Source organism: Chaetura pelagica, unplaced genomic scaffold (genome assembly GCF_000747805.2).
Source record: "Chaetura pelagica isolate M959 unplaced genomic scaffold, ChaPel_1.0 scaffold369, whole genome shotgun sequence".
NCBI lineage: Eukaryota > Metazoa > Chordata > Aves > Apodiformes > Apodidae > Chaetura > Chaetura pelagica.
Window position 1 is genome coordinate 1,935,280 of NW_009970235.1, and position 6,523 is coordinate 1,941,802.

At 46.5% G+C, this 6,523-nt stretch overlaps 1 non-coding gene across 1 annotated transcript; it reads left to right on the plus strand.

The window, feature by feature from the left end:
* Positions 1-204: 204 nt before the first annotated feature.
* On the plus strand, positions 205-276 carry TRNAM-CAU. The gene has a single exon. It is a non-coding gene; the product is annotated as a tRNA-Met (tRNA).
* Positions 277-6,523: the final 6,247 nt, after the last annotated feature.

The following is a 6,523-nucleotide window of genomic DNA, read 5'->3' on the forward strand; positions in this document are numbered from 1 at the left end:
TTAGACGATTACCCACTGGCTGTAGTAGGCAAGGGGGTTCGGTCGAATACCAACCAAAACCTGCACAAAAAAAAGGGTAGGGGGAGACGAAGGCGCCAAGCTCTGGCAGAAAAATCACCCCGCAGGGCTGGGGGTTGGGGGCAAACCAGGACAGGCAAGGGAGCGCTCGATTTGTATAAGCAGTGAGAAACTTCCCTATGCGACAGCAGAGTGGCGCAGCGGAAGCGTGCTGGGCCCATAACCCAGAGGTCGATGGATCGAAACCATCCTCTGCTAACCATGTTTTAGTGGGTTGTTTCCATTTTTTTTCTCTCCCCAGTGTGTTTTGTTTCTTGCCTGCCTACCCGCACACCCACCTGGATTGCGCGGCTCCAGGGAGCCCCCTGGGGGTCCCTGCGCGATCGCCAGCAGGTGGTGGGCGAGACAGAACAGAGAACCAGTTGATTGGAGTGAAAAAAAGGAACAAAAGGGCTGTGCTAAGCTGGGCACCATGAGCACCGAGCTGCGACGGGCAGAGCCCCACGACTCCCGCCCAATTGAGGCGGGTCGGGTTCTCCCAGGGGTGGGAAAGGAGTAAAGGCTTAACAAGGTAGTTTCTTAGCAGACGATACTTTCAAACATATCGTTCTTTAGGAGATGGGTCCAGCACGCTTCCGCCGCGCCATTCTGCTGGCTTATTGGGCAGTTGTTCACATCAGCTTCCAGCCACACCCCCGAGCCCCCCATTGGTGCCTCGAGGTCCCGCGGAGCTGGTCCCACCATCCCAGCACACAGGGCCCGTGCCAGGTGCTGTAAACAGACTGGGTAGCTACGAGTGAACGCGCTGTGCTGTGTCTCTATCCCCCCTGAAGTAAGAGCTTTGACCTTCTCCTGGGGACTGCAAATGAAGCCTCCCATCATGTCACAAGGTAAGAAGGACTTGGAGCTCCTATATCAAGTCCAGAGGAGGCCACGGAGATGATCGGAGAGCTGGAGAACTTGAATCCTTGTGGAAACGCCATACAACCCAGCTGTGCTTTCCTCTCCGTTGTCAGATTTTCCCATTCAAATGCTATAATGGCTCAGCCTGCCTAATCCACCGGGATGTGGAAGAAAGTGTCCTTCAAATCCAAAACTGTAACATAAACATTTGTCTTAGGTATATATGTAAGCAATGTCTATGGGTTGGGAACAACAGGATGCACATTCACAGTTATCCAGTTGATTTCTCTTAGATCCTGAACCACCCTGTGTTCTTGAGATCGAGGTTTCTTTACTAGTAATGTAGGAGTTAAATTCAGGTTGGCATTCCCTTAACGGTCTGTATTTTAAAAAGGTGTGAGTTAATGGTTCCAACCCTTTTTGGGCTTCCAATTAATTCCGAAATATTTTCCAATTTTTAAGGATAACCCGAGAGGAGATTCAGGAGGGATCTCACTGGAAGCAGTCGTACCTACACCCCAACCTTAAAACAATCACCACTGTTTCAAACACTCGGCTTCGGGAAACAATCCCCCTTGTCATGCGTCTACATGTGAAGCTTCCCCTATTTAGCTTTATGGTACCAATAAAACCCAAACGGGCTGCTTTACAGCAGATATTCCGAATCCCCCTCCCCCCCAGTAGCTGTTCTCGCGCTGCACCGCGGACTCGCCCCCCCCCCGGCGCGGGAGCAGCCGCCGCAGTTCCCCGATCAGCCGCTCGGGGGCGCTGGAGCGCCGGGCGCTCCGGTCACCGCCGGGGGGCAAATGACCCGGGCGGGGCTCTGGGCGGTCCCAGCTCGGTCGCCAAAACTGCTGCTCCTAAAGCGGGTCCCGGTGTGCAAGGAACCAATCCACACACAGAGTGGAGAGATTTCCTTTACTACCCAGTTCTGCACAGAGCAGGGAGCAGGGGGTGTTCCACACAGCAAGCACATCTTCCTGAAACACAAGGGCTAATTTTATACCCAAAAATGAGAGAAAGAGCTTTAGGTGATTTTTCCCCAAAATGTAATTTCCCCCCCAGTTTTTTTCAATATTATTTCAATTAATAACTGACATCAAAAGGAATGTCGAAGAGACATCTTTCAAGTGGATTGTGATACAGTCCCCTCTCATTGGCTGTAACAGATACCAAGCTCAAAGCGTGTTCACTAGGTATCTAGATGCCTTTTGAAAATGGAATATAATTGGAAACAGTATGTATGTGAGATAGAAAAAGAAAGATATATTAGTAAATTTCACTGCACTATTAACATATTATAAACTTGAATCAATAATATTTTTTGAAAAGTTCTACCCAGTTGATAATTATTTAAAATTTCCATTAGTAAAACTATCAAAGGACAATTTGTGTTCATATTTAAGAGCATATAATGAGTCACAAGGGACTTCTGAGTTCATCTTGGCTCCAGCACACACAGAGATTTATTAAAGACAAAGCAAACACTTGGGAAGATCAAGGACTTGTTTTTCATATAAAGATGATGAAAAGAGAAGTCAGTCTGCAGCATCTGCACTGCTTCCCACAATGTGACGTGGGTAGGGGTCTAAGAGACCCCAGTCCGTAACTACCTGCCATGGAGGCAAGCCTGACAGAGGGGAGTGTGCAGATTGGGAAGAAAGTAAACGAAAACTAGGTTAATTTCTGATTTTCTGTGTTTTTCCATTAGTGGGAAGAATTGCCCATGTGCTGAACTGTAAGGCTCACCAGTTCTTGACAGGATTTTATGATGCCAGTTACAGCCTTATTGGAATGTCACAATGTTTTTTTAAAGGAAGAATCATGGAACAAACTGAAAACAAAATGAATAAACTGCATAGGCAGTCCTCCCCAAGCCTAAGATTTCCCTACCTTGTAAAACCGGATTGTCACCTGGATGGACAATGTAAGAAAATTGTGTGAAGATTGTCTAGTTGCAAAAACCGATCTGATGTGGCTGCAAGATAATGTCATAGTTCTGGTGTAGGTAATTTTACACAGAATCTTAGGGGTTGGAAGGGACCTGGAAAGATCATCCAGTCCAACCCCTCTGCCAGAGCAGGGTCACCTAGAGTAGGTCACACAGAATTTTGGAATGTCTCCAGAGAAGGAGACTCCACAGCCTCTCTGGGCAGCCTGTCCCAGGGCTCTGTCACCCTCACAGTAAAGAAGGTTTTCCTCACATTTACATGGAACTTCCTATGCCCCAGTTTGCACCCATTGCCCCTTGACCTATCATTGGACATCCTTGAGAAGAACCTGTCTCTGTCCTCCTGACACTCACCCTTAACGTATTTACAAATGTTGATGAGCTCACTCCTCAGTCTCCTCTTCTCCAAGCTAAGGAGACCCAGCTCCCTCAGCCTTTCTTCGTAAGGGAAGATGTTCCATTCCCTTATGAACACCTTTCCCCATGTTGGCATAGCTGGTGATCTGCAAAGGAGCTTAAATATATCTAAACATATATGCAAGGCATAAAAATTAAAAGTTACGGTATGCCTCTACAATACAGGGAAACAATCAAGGACTTTGACCCCCCCAAAATGGTCTGTAATCATGTGTACTTAGAAAAGAAGAAAACTGCCTTGTCCCTAATGCATATCAGCAGTGTTTGAAACCAAGATAAGAAAATTTGCTCTTTCATAGAAAATATTGCTGAAATGCATTGGGAATTGGAATTTTAAATAAGATATCAGGACATAGAAATTGGATCCAAGAATTATATTTTACAGCCATGAACAGAAAACAGGTTTTTAATTTGGTCAGCTACCAAAAAGTAAAACCAAACCTACATTATGGAAAACGTCCTCCTGACACCTGGCGTTTTACCTGACCTTCAGATCAAGCACTATAGGTGGCACGGGTGACCACGTCTTCTGCTAAGTGTAGACATCTGAGAAAGAAAAGCAGAGCTGATGCTGGGAATGTGAGGCTCCTCAGAAGTCAGTGGAAAGCCACAAACACTTCTTCCATGTGTGATTTTTATCTCATTCCCATATGTGACTCAGTCAGGATGGACAAGTGACTCTCTAGAGGTTCTTAATTTCTTGACAAGGGCTGCAGAAAGATCCTAGGTATGAGTCGTAAAGTTAGAAAACTGACCTGTGATCTCCTTAAATATGATAATGCTAGTATGAGAAATATTAATTTAAACTAAATTATCGTCTATATTCTTCCTAGCTGTAGTGGATATTCGTATACGGGTTTTCATAGCAGATGCTTTAGGGAGGAAGGGCCAGGGGCTGCAGATAGGCCAGTGTCCAGTCTTACATGTTTGCTAGTGACACCTGCGTAGAGTCAAGTTAAGCTGGCTATCACAGAGTAAAGGGAGTGGTGTTCCTGGAGGATAATCAAGTATCAGATGGCTGTACCTTTCTAGTGGATTATGCATAAATAAACCGTCTCTCTTCTGTGGATTCCCAGGGTACAATTCCAGGATTAGCATTGATCGCATTCTGTGAACTCCAGAGTTGCTTATTTGCCTGTGTGTCTTTGATGACTTTTTCAACTATTGAAAACAATATTCATGCATTGCTCTTTCTGAGGACTGAACCATTAATAATAGCTCTAACCCAACAATAGCAGTATAGGCAGCCACTTGACACATACACTTGAACACCAGCAATTCCAAACTGGGTTGAGATGTCTTCATTGAACTGTCTGCATGTTCTGAGTTATCTTAGTTAAGACATCTTCAGCATCTTCAAAAGATGAGATAATACTTTATTCTAATGTTAAATACTCCATCCTAATTTCTGTTGTTGCATTTCAACCAACTTTTTTCTTTTTCTTTTTTGTAAAATAGACTGGATTTCACTTAGTTCTGTCTCAGAGGTGTGATTTGATGAGTGCATCCCTAAGGTTTGTGAAATCAGGCCCAAATACACTGTGAGCAGACTTTTCTCTCTTCTTTTAGATAGTGACAGAGGAACTGTAGTTTTTTGAACACCCACATCACGAGTATGTCTGCATTTTACTATTAAAATGTCTCTCTTCAGTATGGAAGAGTCATAGAATCATAGACTTGTTTGAGTTAGAAGGGACCTTAAAGATCATCCAGTCCCAACCCCCCTGCATGGGCAGGGACACCTCCCACCAGACCAGGCTGCTCCAAGCCCCATCCAACCTGCCTTCGAACACTTCCAGGGATGGGGCAGCCACAGCTTCTCTGGGCAACCTGTTCCTCAGAGGAAAGAATTTATTCCTAATATCCAATATCTCTACGCTTTCTGTTTGAAACCCTTCTCATTTATGCCATCACTCCATGCCCTTGTCCCTTTCCAACTTTCCTGGAGCCCCTTCAGGCAATGTAAGGTGCTCTAAAGTTCTCCCTGGAGCCTTTTCTTCTCTAGGCTGACTCTCTCAGCCTGTCCTCACACTGCTGTGTCCAGCCCTTGGATCACCTTCATGGCTTCCTCTGGACTCGCTACCACAGCTCCATGTCTTTCTTATGCTGGCATCACCAACTTATACCTTGATCTCAGACAGGCAAAACCTTCACAATGACCCTTATTCAAAATAATTTTCATTGAACATTGCACTGGAGACACGTGGAAGAGTGTTGGCAATTCAGGGAGGCGTAATGGGTGAGCTGGTTGAGTATTGCAGAGGTAGGGATATCGGGGTTGGGGGGTGGGTGTAGTATTGTGGGGAATTGCTCAGGGCTTTGGGATAGGGTATGACACTGAGAGTAGGAACCTGGGAACTCACTGGATGATAGCCCTGGGACAACTGGGACCTGCAAACTGTCACCACAGCTGAAGAGTACCCATCCATATCTGGGAAGCAAGGGGAAGGGTCTGCAGAGACTAGAAGCTTAGGGATTTCATGGGCAGGCTATGAGGCACCACTGAAGCAGTGGGGGCTGGTGGGATGGGGATCTGGTCTGGGGCAGGAGGGACTCTGTGTGGAGAAGCTGGGTGCCATCTCAACAAGGCTGGATTGCCAGGGGCCTGCAGGCTTGAACAGAGAGGTACCAAGAAAACTGGAGTGGTAAGGGCTGTGTTCCAGGACTGAATAGCAGTGCTTGAGCCTAGGACACATGGGGGAGGAGAGGCCCAAGGCTGGGACAGCTGTGATGTGTGGGTCACTTTGACATGCCTTTGCTCAGGCACCTTTGCGTTGCAGCTGCTGCAGCCTTCCAGGAGCCCAGGTGCCTCCTCTGTGCATCCCACACTGCCTAGGAGGAAACCTGAGGCAGATGAGGCTGGAAATGGTCCTGTGCAGCTCAGCATCCAACTCCTTCTTTGACAGGACACTGCTTCGTGAAAGCACTTACTCCTTCCTGGGTTTTCCTGTACCTGTGCTCTGATTTCCTGCTCTGATCAGCCCCCAGGGGGACCACTTAGACTTCTTGCAACAATTCCACCTCTAATAGCCTCAGCAGGCCTCATTAAAACCCCAGAAAACTTTACTCATTTGACCACCCTTCAAATTGCGTAATTTTTACCCTAGGGCTTTATAGACTTAGCAAACTGTAACTAGATTTTTCTTGCTGCAAATCTCTGTATAGTTATCAGGTGGTGTCACTGTTTGAGGGACCCTGGCATGGTGTTGAACACCTATAAGAAGAACTAGAGAG